Source organism: Peromyscus maniculatus, chromosome 4 (genome assembly GCF_049852395.1).
Source record: "Peromyscus maniculatus bairdii isolate BWxNUB_F1_BW_parent chromosome 4, HU_Pman_BW_mat_3.1, whole genome shotgun sequence".
In the NCBI taxonomy this organism is placed as follows: domain Eukaryota; kingdom Metazoa; phylum Chordata; class Mammalia; order Rodentia; family Cricetidae; genus Peromyscus; species Peromyscus maniculatus.
The window spans coordinates 90,969,077-90,981,925 of record NC_134855.1 but is presented as its reverse complement, the minus strand read 5'-3'; the positions used below and the strand labels follow the sequence as shown (position 1 = coordinate 90,981,925).

Sequence of the window (12,849 nt, the reverse complement as noted above, 5' to 3'; positions counted from 1 at the left end):
TCATTTTGGCTCAGAGTTCATTATGGCAGGCAAGCCAAAGCAGCCGGAACTTGAAGCAGTTGGTTGTACTGCATCTACAACCACGAGCAGAGAGAAATGAATGAATATATGCTGGTGCTCAGATCATTTTATCCATTTTATATCATCCAATATTCCCTGCCAAGGGAATGTTTCCAACTGCAGTTAAGATAGACCTTCCTACACCAATAAACATAATCAAGATACTATCCACAGGCATGCCCAAAGGCCCATCTCTAGGTGACTGTAGATTGTCAAGTTGACATCAACACTATTCACAACAGGACCTCCCGAGTTAAGGCAACAATTCTGCACTCTGCTTCCTCCTCTAACTCCACTGAGATGGCTTGTCAAGGGATTCCAAGTTGCCAGCATCCATGCTGAGAAAGTATTTTCATTATTAGGGTTTTGCTGTGCATGATATGAATTTTAGAATTCTATGACTTTCCTACTGGGACAGAAAGTGGCAAGTTTTACCAAACTAAGATCGACATATTAAATAAACGAGATGGAAAAAGTATTGACCACATTGAAACACCTCCCTGCATCGGGGATGTAGAGAAATTTATGAACTGTCACAAACTCAAGAGGAACTGAAAGCTTCTGGCAAAGCTTCTTTGCTAAATCAATATTTTTGTCTCAAAATTTCACATGAGTTCTCTATAAATAAAATTCCAGTACCCTCTAAGAGATCATATATCATATTACAAGTTATTTTCTAACCTAAGACGCTGACCATATGCTGCTGAGGAACTGATCACCTTCACAAGAGCATACAAAACCCTGAATGTCTGAGTACACTGGCTTGGAAAATGCCAAGGATACAGGATTGGTATTCATGACTGAACACGCAAAATTATTTTTCATGTAAAAATTTAAATGACATCAAGCATACTAGTCAGAGGAGCTCATTAGTACCTTTATGCATGAAAAATGGCATTGTTACTCTAGTCACAGTAGTAACCTATCAATAAAACATACTTAACATTCAACAACTGCACTGTGCTTGTTTGAGTGACTCCATAGAAAAGAGAATGAAAGAAAACCTGACCAAGCTCCTTCTTCAAAAAGAAAAAAAAAGAAAGAAAGAAAGAAAGAAAATTGTGTCTTCTTTTCAGAGCTAAGGTTTCACTGTCAAGTCCAGCTGGCCTTCAAGTTTCCCTGTAGCCCAGGCTGGCCTTAAATTCTCTCTGTAGCCAGGGCCAGCCTTAAACTGGTGATCCCTTTACCCCAGCCTTCCAACTGCTAGAATATAGGCATGGACCAGCACAATTTGCACCCAAATATCTTCATATTAGAATGAGTGCTTCCTTTCTGGTAACAAAAGTATTTTTGTCATAAATCATGGCACTTACAAAAATACAGAAAACAGAACAAAACCTAAGTAGCTACTGACATGTGAATACAAACAGCATGCTTTTGTCCTTTTGCTTAGAGACTCCCTAGAATGACATCAATAGTATCACCAGTAGAATTTAGGTCAATGGGCCAATTACTCAATGCTGACATCAAAGGCAGAGACAAGCTGCTGCTTCTCTGCCTGTTTCTTTTTGAGTCTCAGTGTTAAGCAATCCCGGAAGCAACTTTATGTGCCACAAATAAATAAATAAATAATAAACACACAAGCAAATCTCAAAAGCTCATACGAAGTATTGCTTCTAGAAAAAAAATCGCACTTTTAGTTCTTTGGGTCAACAGCATCATTACCATCCCCACACCCCCGACACAAATCTCAGTTTTCTTGTTACCAAGTGAATGAACAGCCCTAGGAATATTAGTCCATTGTTAATTAGCTAGTATCTTAACAGCAGAAGCCGACCAATTGAATTTGAATCTCCCAAACACAGATGGAAACAGCTTAAACAGAGGCTAACCTGGTGGTGGCTGGTGCTGGGGTAGAGCTGTGATCTTCTCTGGCCTCAAGCTTTTTTCTGAAGGTTCCTCAGATACCAGCCAAGTTTGGCTTGCTCTGAGGGAAGTCGGGCTGCCTCCTTTGGTCTCCGTGACCTTCGTAGAAGATGATGGCTCCAAGGTGACAGCAGAGGGGAACCCAGAGGAGAGACCGTTCTTCCTACCAGGGCACTCATTAAAAGCAGCTTCCCCTTCACTAGGCAGTGGAGGGAGCAGGAGGATCCTGTGGTGTTGCTGAGGGCTGGGGCACCTTGGAGACAGAGGCGAGGGAACAGGTGACAGCCGTTTGTGTGCGCTGGACTGAGGCGATGAATTATTAAATACCATGCCGCGAGCTGTTGGTGTTTGGGGGGTTGGCTTCCTCTCATCACATTTGGGTTGTGGGGAGTCAGGACCTACAGTGTGGGGCAGATCCAGAAGCAAGAATTTATGGCCACTCTTGGGTAGCCCAGCCTTCCTTTGGCTTCTAGTTTCTGGGAGAGTGTGGACGGCCCTTGTGTTGAGGGAGAAGCCTAGTCTTTTCCCCTCGGTGGCTTCATCTAACTTCTCACTCTCTATCACCTTCCGGAGAACCTTGTTCACAGCCCCCTCGGTGCTGGCTGGTTCACTGGGAATGGAGGCTCTTTCTGTGGCTGAGGGTTGCGATGACTTGACCCCTTGCTGCTCCTCCCCCAGGCTCCTGGAACTTTGAGTCTCATCGTTAGCTCCTGAGAGGATGAGCAAGTCAGCTTTTGGGATGAACTCAGTATGGGTCTCTGAGCAAAAGGCAACCCTTTCCTCACCATCGGGATGAGCCCTAACTACCCTTTGAACTTGAGCAGAAAGCTCCTGGACCTTGGCCACCACTGTGGAAACAGGTTTCTTCCTGCAAGTCCTTTCCAATGACTTTGACTTCCGAGTCCCGCCCCGCTCTGCCCCTGGATGTTTCTCATGACTTTCGGACAAACTTGGAGGTTCCTGCTCCTGAGGACTCTTGGGCTGCCTTCCTATGCCAGCATCTCCTACCTCGGTGGGGCTGCTGTCAGGAGACAGGGGTCCTTCAAGATCAGTGTCCTCTGAGGTCCTCCCAGAGCTCCGGAAGCCCAGGTCTGCATCTGGTGTCCTGAGAATGTCGGCAGGGCAGCTCTCTCTCCTCCTCCGTGGGGAAGAGGTAAGTGTTCCCTGGGGAACTAAGTTTCCTCTTTCTTCTAGGAGCTGAAGATTAGGCCTAACCCGGGAAGGAGGAAGGGAGCTACTGGAACAGACCTGGTCCTTCCCCATCTGAGGAGCTGATTCCTGGCGGCCACGCCCTTTCCTCCTGGTTCTCTTCAGCCGGAGCTCCTCAGGGCTCTCTCTCCTCCTGCCAGACCTCCGGGGCTTTTTGCTCCCTTGGGTGCTCCTCCTAATGAGCGAGTTCACAGCGAGCTCTCTGCTCCAATTGCCAGCACTCTGGAAGCAGTCTTCCTCAGGCACAAGGCTCACTGGCAGCTCCTGCAACCTCCCTTCCTGGTTCCCCATTGAAATTCCCAGGATGTGGTCTGACCTCAGCAGACTGTCCAGCAGCTTCTCCCTCTCTGCTGTGAGCTTGTATAGCTCTGTCAGAATGTCTTTTGTGGGAGTCTGTTTGAAAAATATGTCGCCGGGATGTTCGCTTGGCTGCTGGCTGAGGCTGGTGATGTCTGGCCCCTCCCTGACTTGGTAGCAGTTATGAAAAGCGTTATTGGATCTGTCTAGAGTTACAGTGCCCTTGTATGAAAATCCTCTGACTTCCCCCTTTGGAAGATAGAAGCTGATATAGCAGAGTTCAGTGATGGGGTTATGCAACTGGAGGGTGCAGTGAGTGCCTTCCATTATGCCTACCTAATTATTCATGCTGTGGAGATGCTGGTCTGTGGTCAGCTCCAGGGGCGAGGCATGTGATGGTGGCTAGACAGAGCAGGCAGCTGACAGTCCTCTCCGGCAATGAGGCTGCCTGTTAGAGAAACACAGGAAGAAAGCAGCTTGTCTAACAGAGTGTACACATCAAAGGGCAATATCAATCACAACATAACCACACTGATCCTTTCTAGCCAGGAGCCTGATGGCAGCTTAAGCTTCTACCCACCTTGACCAGGAGGCTTTTCTATAGCTAAGTGATGGGAAGAGCTCTCACTTTAGTCACAGGACAACAGGTCCCTTTTCTTCACTTGGGAATACACTGTATAGCCTACAGCCAGTCTGTCTACTTTTTTCAGACCACAATATTCTGTAGAATAGCTGTGAACCTTCCAGGAATTCTGGGAGAATAGGACTTTGAGAACCTTAGAAACAATCATTGTTTTAATGACTCATGTTTGGAATGCTATTTTCAAAGATGAGAAGCTTTTGTTATCATAAAAAACATTCTAAGGTTCTCTTACATTGAAGCACAGTGTGAGGTCGAAGTATCAGAGCAGAATCTGATGAGAGATGAAGTTTCAGGCCTGCTTGACCTCCTGGCAGTGTTCTATTGAAAAGCTTTGTACAAAATATATGATGTTTTAGATTTAAATGTTTAAAATTAAGTAATTGTAGAGGCTTAATCAAGTTTGGATTTGTTTTGAGATAGGTCTTGCCACGTAGCCTTGGCTGGCCTAAATGTGCTATGTAGACTAGGCTGAACTTGAACTTGTGATGATCCTCCTCCCTCTGCCAGCCAAATGCTGAGATCAGATGTGTGCACTGCCATGCCCAGCTTGATTTTTATTTAATAATGTTTTCCCTTTCTACCTGTTGACTATTTGAAGACAAGTGTACTGTGGGATGGTCTGTATGTCAAATTGCTCTCATTGGTCAATAAATAAAACACTGATTGGCCAGTGGCTGGGCAGGAAGTATAGGCAGGACTAACAGAGAGGAGAAAAGAAAGAACAGAAAGGCGGAGGGAGAAACTGCCAGCTGCCGCCATGACAAGAAGCATGTGAAGACGCCGGTAAGCCACGAGCCATGTGGCAAGGTATAGATTTATGGAAATGGATTAATTTAAGATATAGAAACAGTTAGCAAGAAGTCTGCCATCCACGGCCATACCGTTTGTAAGCAATATAAGTCTCTGTGTTTACTTGTTCCGGTCTGAGTGGCTGTGGGACTGGTGGGTGATAGAGATTTGTCCAGACTATGGGACAGGCCGGAAAACTCTAGTTACACAAGTGGAATAGCAAAGAAAAATACTGCTGGTCCTTAGGGATTTTTAATGACTTGATCATAAAAGTGATTAGAAGTGCCATGGGAGTAGTGAAGGTGGCCTCTGCTTTATGTGATTTGGTGAGGGAAGTCCTCAAAATTGTCTTCATGACTAATACCTCCACATACAATTATGAAGCTTACAATGCTATACTATAACACTTCATTTCTGAAGTTAATATACCACCCAGTCTTCAAGTTGCCCTCACTTAAAGGACACTCCCCAGGAATTAAAAAAAAAATAACAATCATTTAACCACTGATGTAGTTTGTAAATTACTTTCCCCAAGTGTTTTATTTTTTTCTTAACTGGTTTTAAACTAGAAAAAAAGTTATATAAAGGTATATTTTGCGTTCTGAAAAGAGGAAGAATTTGTAATGCAAACTCCTTAAGGAAAACATATGGAGCCAAGTGATGACATGAAATGGCAGATGTATGTGAGTGGGTGGGTTGTGGGGTCACCTGGTCAAGAAAAAAAGTGTTAGGAGGATTCAGAGTTTAAATAATTTCAAATAAAAATATGTCTGCTTGTTTGAAAAGCCTATTTTCTAAGAGACAGGACTTTTATAGGTAGAGTACATATTCACATATACTGTCATTTTCTTCTTCCCTTAATCAAAGGGTCATCAAGGTACAAGGAGAAGATGCCCAGAAGAGATAAGAAGTCATCACAGGCCTTGCATTTTTCATAATCATCCTATCTTTAAAATATTTCTAAAATGCTTGCTGTTGTTACATCCTAAGCATGTATGTGTATACTGATACATGATGCACAAACTCTGAACATATGCAAGAACCCATTTGAGAGGTAACATTTTAGTCTGTGATTTACAACAATTACAAAGAGTGATGGGTATCTGCTAGGCATGATCAAGAGTTCCATTTATGAATAATGAGACAAGCTGAAGGGAGTACCAAAGGGCTGTTGTGAATTGTGGAAAGATAACTTCCTTTCCTTTGCTTTCAAGTATCCTTCTCTGGTTCAACTTAACTTATTGACTTCCCTGGAAGATGGGAAGTGTCTGATGTAGGGAGAGAAGCACACTGTAGATTTTTCAGAATCTCTTCCAAATAGCAGTTCACAGTTCATGCCATAATGTCAAGTAGGACTAAGCTGCCTATTACCTCTTCCCAAGGAAGAGTTATATACACTTATGCTTTGAATTTGTCATCTCACTTAATTAGCATGGCACCATTTTACAGATGAAAAAACTGAAGGTCAGAGACATAAGGAACTTGTCTATGAGGGTTCCCCTAAAAAGAAACAAGTTTCAAAGCCAGGTCTGTCTCCTAACATCGATTTGTGGGTAAATTTGCTTTCCCACTATTGCTTCTACTGATGAACAGAGACCCCCTTAGTTATGTTAGTGTAATATAACACAATTTCTTCATCAATGCCCCATATCTTCTAATATTCACGGAACACAGTCAGCATGTCTGACTAGATAAAGTACTCCTTTTTAAAAGAAAGGCGAGAAAAAGGGCAACAAATTCATTGAGTTGAAAAGTAAAAACTGCCTTTGACTATAAAGGGGAAAGCAATGAAAATTCTGATTTAGAAATTAAAGATGGTATCAGACCACCATGCCTTAAAGTTAGACCTCAACAACAACAAAAATTATAGAAAACCCACAAACTCATGGAAACTGAATAATGCCCACCTGAAACAGCAATGGGTCAAGGAAGAAATAAAGAAAGAAATTAAAGATTTCCTAGAATTCAATGAAAATGAAAGTACAACATACCCAAACTTATGGGACACTATGAAAGCAGTGCTAAGAGGAAAATTCATAGCTCTAAATGCACACATAAAGAAGATGGAGCAATCCCATACCAATGAATTAACAGCACAACTGAAAGCTCTAGATCAAAAAGAAACAAACTCACCCAGGAGAAATAGACTCAGGAAATAATCAAATTGAGGGCTGAAATCAACGAAATAGAAAACACGAAAACAATACAAAAAAATCAATGAAACAAAGAGTTGGTTCTTTGAAAAAATCAACAAGATAGACAAACCCCTAGCCAAATTAACGAAAAGGCAAAGAGAGAGCACCCAAATTCACAAAATCAGAAATGAAAAGGGAGACATAACAACAGACAACGAGGAAATCCAGAAAATCATCAGATCATACTTCAAAAACCTGTACTCCACAAAAATGGAAAACCAGGAAGAAATGGACAATTTTCTGGATAAATACCATATACCAAAATTAAATCAAGACCAGATAAACCACTTAAATAGACCAATAACCCCTAAAGAAATAGAAACAGTCATCAAAAGTCTCCCAACCAAAAAAAGCCCAGGACCAGATGGTTTCAGTGCAGAATTCTACCAGACTTTCAAAGAAGAACTAATACCAATCCTCTTCAAAGTGTTCCACACAATAGAAACAGAAGGAACACTACCAAACTCTTTTTATGAGGCTACAATTACCCTGATACCCAAACCACACAAAGATGCAACAAAGAAAGAGAACTACAGACCAATCTCCCTCATGAACATTGATGCAAAAATACTCAACAAAATATTGGCAAACCGAATCCAAGAATACATCAAAACAATCATCCATCACGACCAAGTAGGATTCATCCCAGGGATGCAAGGATGGTTCAACATATGAAAATCAGTCAATGTAATACACCATATAAACAAACTGAAGGAAAAAAACCACATGATCATCTCCTTAGATGCTGAAAAAGCCTTTGACAAAATCCAACACCCCTTCATGATAAAGGTCTTAGAAAGATCAGGAATACAAGGAACATTTCTAAACATAATAAAAGCAATTTATAGCAAGCCAACAGCAAACATCAAATTAAATGGAGAGAAACTCAAAGCGATACCACTAAATTCAGGAACAAGACAAGGCTGTCCACTCTCCCCATATTTATTCAATATAGTACTAGAAGTTCTAGCTAGAGCAATAAGACAACAAAAGGAGATCAAAGGGATACAAATTGGCAAGGAAGAAGACAAACTTTCACTATTTGCAGATGATATGATAGTATACATAAGTGACCTCAAAAACCCTACCAGGGAACTCCTACAGCTGATAAACTCCTTCAGTAAAGTGGCAGGATACAAGATCAACTCAAAAAAAATCAGTAGCCCTCCTATACACAAATGATAAAAGGTCTGAGAAAGAAGTCAGAGAAACATCACCCTTTACAATAGCCACAAATAATATAAAATACCTTGGGATAACACTAACTAAACAAGTGAGGGACCTTTTTGATAAGAACTTTAAATCTCTAAAGAAAGAAATTGAAGAAGATATCAGAAAATGGAAGGATCTTCCATGCTCATGGATAGGTAGGATTAACATAGTAAAAATGGCAATCTTACCAAAAGCAATCTACAGATTCAATGCAATCCCCATCAAAATCCCAACACAATTCTTCACAGACTTGGAAAGAAAAATACTCAACTTTATATGGAAAAACAAAAGACCCAGGATAGCTAAAAGAATCCTATACGTTAAAGCAACCCTTGGAGGCATCACCATCCCTGACCTTAAACTCTACTATAGAGCTATAGTAATAAAAACAGCTTGGTACTGGTATAAAAACCGACGTACGTACCAATGGAATCGAATTGAAGACCCTGACATTAATCCATGCACATATGAACACCTGGTTTTTGACAAAGGAGCCAAAACTATACAATGGAACAAAGAAAGTATCTTCAACAAATGGTGCTGGCATAACTGGATGTCAATATGTAAAAGATTACAAATAGATCCATATCTGTCACTATGCACAAAACTCAAGTCCAAGTGGATCAAAGACCTAAACATAAATCCAGTTACACTAAACTTAATAGAAAAGAAAATAGGAAGCACTCTTGAACGCATTGGCACCGGAGACCATTTCCTAAATAAAACACCAACAGCACAGACCCTGAGCACAACAATTAATAAATGGGACCTCTCGAAATTGAGAAGCTTTTGCAGGGCAAAAGACACAGTCAATAAGACAAAAAGACAGCCAACAGAATGGGAAAAGATCTTCACCAACCCCACATCTGACAGAGGATTGATCTCCACAGTATATAAAGAACTCAAGAAACTAGACATCAAAATACTGAACAGTCCAATTGAAAAATGGGCTAAAGAACTAAACAGAGAATTCACAAAACAAGAAATACAAGTGGCTGAAAGACATTTAAAGAAATGCTCAACATCCTTAGTCATCAGAGAAATGCAAATCAAAATGACTCTGAGATACCACCTTACACCTGTCAGAATGGCTATGATCAAAAACACCAATGATAGTCAATGTTGGAGAGGATGTGGAGCAAAGGGAACAATCCTCCACTGTTGGTGGGAATGTAAACTTGTACAACTACTGTGGAAATCAGTATGGCGGTTTCTCAGAAAATTTGGAATCGAACTACCTCAAGACCCAAGGAATGCTGATTCATACCATAAAGATACATGCTCAGCTATGTTCATAGCGGCACTATTTGTAATAGCCAGAACCTGGAAACAACCTAGATGCCCGTCAATGGAAGAATGGATGGAAAAAATGTGGTACATATACACAATGGAGTACTACTCAGCAGAGAAAAACAATGAAAGCATGAAATTTGCAGGCAAATGGATGGAACTAGAAAAAATTATCCTGAGTGAGGTAACCCAAACCCAGAAAGACAGTCATGGTATGTACTCACTCATAAGTGGATTCTAGATATAAAATAAAGAACAATCAGACCACAACCCATAGAACCATGGAGGCTATATATATATAGCATGGAGGTCCCTAGGATGACTGTGGCTTATAATAAATTTAGGTTTTACTCAATTATTGAAAAAAAATAGCCAAATGAATGGAAACACATGAACTATGAACCAAAGGCTGAGGGGCCCCCAGCTGGATCAGGCCCTCTGAATAGGTGAGACAGTTGATTGGCTTGATCAGTCTGGGAGGCAACTAGGCAGTGGGACCAAGTCCTGTGCTCATTGCATGAGTTGGCTGTTTGAAACCTGGAGCTTATGCAGGGACACTTGGCTCAGTCTGGGAGGAAGGGACTGGACCTGCCTGGACTGAGTCTACCAGGTTGATTGCAGTCCTCGGGGGAGGATCTGCCCTGGAGGAGGTGGGAATGGGGGGTGGGCTGGGGGTAAGGGGAGGGGGTGGGGGGGGAGAATAGGGGAGCCTGTGGCTGATATGTAGAACTGAATGGTATTGTAAAATAAAAAAAAGAAAGAAAGAAATTAAAGATGGCATAGGTAACATTAAGGGAAAGAATAGTAATGGGGATGAGGTTTAAGTGAGGAGAGGGAGGGGGAAGTTAGGGATAACTCATACTAAGGACATTAAAAAGAACAATATGAAAACCTATGGTTTTATAAATTCATACATATATTTCTGTAAGAGTTTACTTGGAGTAACCTACACAGGAGATTATGTTCATCCCAGAAGCCATAGACTGCCAAATAAAGAGTCCACTGTCAAGTGTAAAATACCTTCCCTCAAGTTTTTGGTCACATGCGACACAGAGGATGCCCCACCACCACCAAAAAAATACAGGCTATTGTCACTTCTTTTAGTTTCCCACTAGAAGTTGATGGGAAGACTCTATTGTTGAAGACATCACACATACTGGTTACAGAACAAGGAGAAATCAAGTTCATACTGAGTAGGAGGCTTCTCTCTGCTGGCTTGTTTTCATCGTATTAGAAAGTGCTAGGTTGGCTGAAGAAGGGAAAAAGTCATTGTCAGTCTTCCTCAGCTGTGAACTGTAGGAACTGCAATAACAACCAGTGTGGCAAAATATGCCCAGTGGTGCAAGAGCGGTACAAGTGTTGTGAGGGCAACCAACCATCTTCTGATTGGCTTTAGATCTGCTTCTCACACACACTTACTTGCCTGGTGCTGCAAATCTGGCCCCAAATCCATGGCTACAAAGCTCCTAGGCCCCAGGGAGGAGCCTACAACTATTACATTGCAAAAATAGACAGAGTATCAAACTTCCATTTCAATTTTTAGCTCTCTACTTATAGATTAATGTTGCTCTCAGACCTCACCAGAGAAGTTTTTGTGCGGCAGACAGCGGCTAACACAGACAACTCACAACTAGTCAAAGTACAGAGAACAGTAAGTGTCAGCAGAGCGCTCAGTCATAAATGGGGCATCCATATCACACCTCTTCTCCAAAGCTCAGGCACCACAGAGGGGAAGGGCATGCTGAAAGAGGCAAAAGTCAGGGAATACCAGAATAAAAAGTGTCTTCTGCATATGACATGACTGCTGTACCTACGGATTGGCTGCCTGTGGCTGCCTGCACACTATCAAGCCAGTCAACATTCTACTAGGGAGTGGGAGGGGGCTCATAAGCCATATCCAAACTGTGGAATTACGGATTGTGGAGGGCTTCTGGGGAAAGGAGAGTCAGTTTTCCTTAAGGGTCAAATATGCTCCAGTAGATAGCCTGTTTAGGAATATATGAGAATCAAAAGTTGGGATCAGGAAGTTATTTATAAAAAAGGGGGTGGGGGCATAAAGTGGGAGTGGATCTGAGAGGAGGTGAATATAACCAAAATATGTTATATGAAATTCTCAAGAAATCAATAAAAATACTGTTTATAAAGAGAAATCAAGGGTAGAAGGACTCATAAAAAGGTCATTAACTTTTATGAGGATATCAGACATGTGCCAGTCCAGAGAGCTAAGTGTTTTGTGTTCTGGTCTTAGTGTATCTCTGTTATATAAATGGAGGAAATGCCATGGTTACAATTCTGTTAGTCCTAATCACGAAACACAAATCATGGTTTAGGAAATTATGATATGGGATTTTGTAGCCATAAATACATAATGCAAGCCATGTAGCTACCATTACACATAAAGGCTTCCTATGATTGCATCATCTTCATCCTCCCCAAGACGCCAACATAGAATGCCTTTACCTCACTTGTGGAGCCCATGTCTGTGGCTGTGTTGGTTTTATGTCAACTTTATCACAAGCTGGAGTCATTGGGGAAGAGAGAGACTCTCAATCGAGAAAATGTCTCCCTAAGACTGGCCTATAGGCAAGTCTGCCAAGCACTGTCTTGATTAATGATGGATATAAGAAGGCCCAGCCAGCCCACTGTGGGTGGTGCCAACCCCACACAAGTGGTCCTGATTGGTGTTAAAATGAGCAAACCAATAGGCAGCACACTTCCATGGTTTCTGTTTCAATTCCTGTCTCCCGGCTTCTGCCTTCAGTTTCTGCCCTGGCTTCCCTCACTGACAATAATGTGACCTGAGAGCTACAAGAAATAAACCCCTTCCTTCATAAGTTGCTTTTGGTCATGGTCTTTTATCACAGCAACAGAGCCCTAACTAAGTTCCTAACTAAGCTCTAACTTGAGTCTCTTGTGACCAAGAAACTACAAAAATGATTCACCCAAAGAAGGAAAGTGTGTGAGCAAATGAACTTCACTGTGAACTGCTATGGGATGTTCTGTATGTTAAATGTGTTGCTCTGATTGATTAATAAATAAAACACTGATTGGCCAGTAGCCAGGCAGGAAGTATAGGCAGGACAAGGAGAGAGGAGAATTCAGGGAAGTGGAAGGCTGAGTCAGAGAGATGCTGCCAGCCGCCCACCATGAAAAAACAAAACGAAAGGTACTGGTAAGCCACGAGCCACATGGCAACTTATAGACTAACAGATATGGGTTAATTTAAAATATAAGAACTAGATAACAAGAAGCCTGCCATGATCAAACAGTTTGTAAGCAATGTAAGTC

At 41.8% G+C, this 12,849-nt stretch overlaps 1 long non-coding RNA gene and 1 pseudogene across 4 annotated transcripts in view; one reads left to right on the top strand and one right to left on the bottom strand.

Moving 5' to 3' along the window:
* LOC121828995 (formin-1-like) overlaps nt 1-12,849 on the bottom strand; it is a 57,803-nt pseudogene that overhangs the window by 14,909 nt on the left and 30,045 nt on the right. The window contains exon 3 of the transcript XR_013050641.1: nt 1,893-3,880. The product of XR_013050641.1 is annotated as a formin-1-like (transcript). The remainder of the gene's footprint in view (nt 1-1,892; nt 3,881-12,849) is intronic.
* The window catches only part of LOC143272960 (uncharacterized), a 40,424-nt gene continuing 30,517 nt past the window's right edge, over nt 2,943-12,849 (top strand). For all 3 annotated transcript variants that reach the window (XR_013050644.1, XR_013050643.1, XR_013050642.1), the window contains exon 1: nt 2,943-3,079. This is a non-coding gene — a long non-coding RNA (uncharacterized LOC143272960). The remainder of the gene's footprint in view (nt 3,080-12,849) is intronic.